Source organism: Papaver somniferum, chromosome 6, assembly GCF_003573695.1.
Source record: "Papaver somniferum cultivar HN1 chromosome 6, ASM357369v1, whole genome shotgun sequence".
In the NCBI taxonomy this organism is placed as follows: domain Eukaryota; kingdom Viridiplantae; phylum Streptophyta; class Magnoliopsida; order Ranunculales; family Papaveraceae; genus Papaver; species Papaver somniferum.
In genome coordinates, this window is record NC_039363.1 from 137,289,162 (window position 1) to 137,290,012 (window position 851).

The window sequence follows — 851 nt, forward strand, 5'->3', positions numbered from 1 at the left end:
GATAGCGCCAGAAATGGCAACTTTGAAAGCTTTGTTGAATCCAACTAGGACTACCCGTCCTTCGTGTATTAAGTTAGCTGAAACGGAGGCACCCTAGAACTGAAACCTGGGACCTTACAGATGCTCCCCATTTTTTTAGGGAAAGAAAATGAAAACCCTTATTACCATGTTAGGGATTTTGAGGAAATTTGTAGTACTCTAAGAATTAGAGGCTTAGATGATGATGCTTTGAAACTTAGGTTATTCCCATTTTCCCTGAAAGATAAGGCCAAGTCGTGGCTGTATAGTTTGGACTCCGAGTCAATTGAGACATATGAACAACTTACATCTGCCTTTTTCAATAAGTTTTTCCCTAGGCACAAAACATCGTCTATTAGGACGCAAATATGCACATTTTCACAACAAGAGGGAGAATCTTTATATAGGTATTTGGAAAGGTTCAATGATTTATTATCCCAGTGTCCTCATCATGGTTTAGAAAAGGTTAGGCTAGTTCAGATCCTTTATGAGGGTTTAGATTATTCCACAACGACCATGGTTGAGTCTCTATGCACTGGTGGATTTGAAAACCAAACTGTTGATGCGGCGATGGAATTTTTTAATGAAATCGCCGAAAAAACCCAGCAATGGGAAAATAGTAGGGCACCCCAGAAAACAATTCTTTTAAGTAGAGGAAACGTTAATAGGGTAGAAGGAGGCTATGAATCAGATGCCAAAATTGCTGCTATAGCAAAAAGGTTAGAAGCCTTAGAAGTGGGCCAGACTAGTGGTAGAGTGGAGCCTTTTTGGGAAGGCCAGAATATTGAAGAGCAGGCCAATGCTCTTTATAATAACACTAGATTTGATAACCG

At 39.8% G+C, this 851-nt stretch overlaps 1 pseudogene; it reads right to left on the minus strand.

Annotated features, from left to right (window-relative positions):
- Positions 1-376: 376 nt before the first annotated feature.
- LOC113292142 lies at positions 377-476 on the minus strand (annotated as a pseudogene).
- Positions 477-851: the final 375 nt, after the last annotated feature.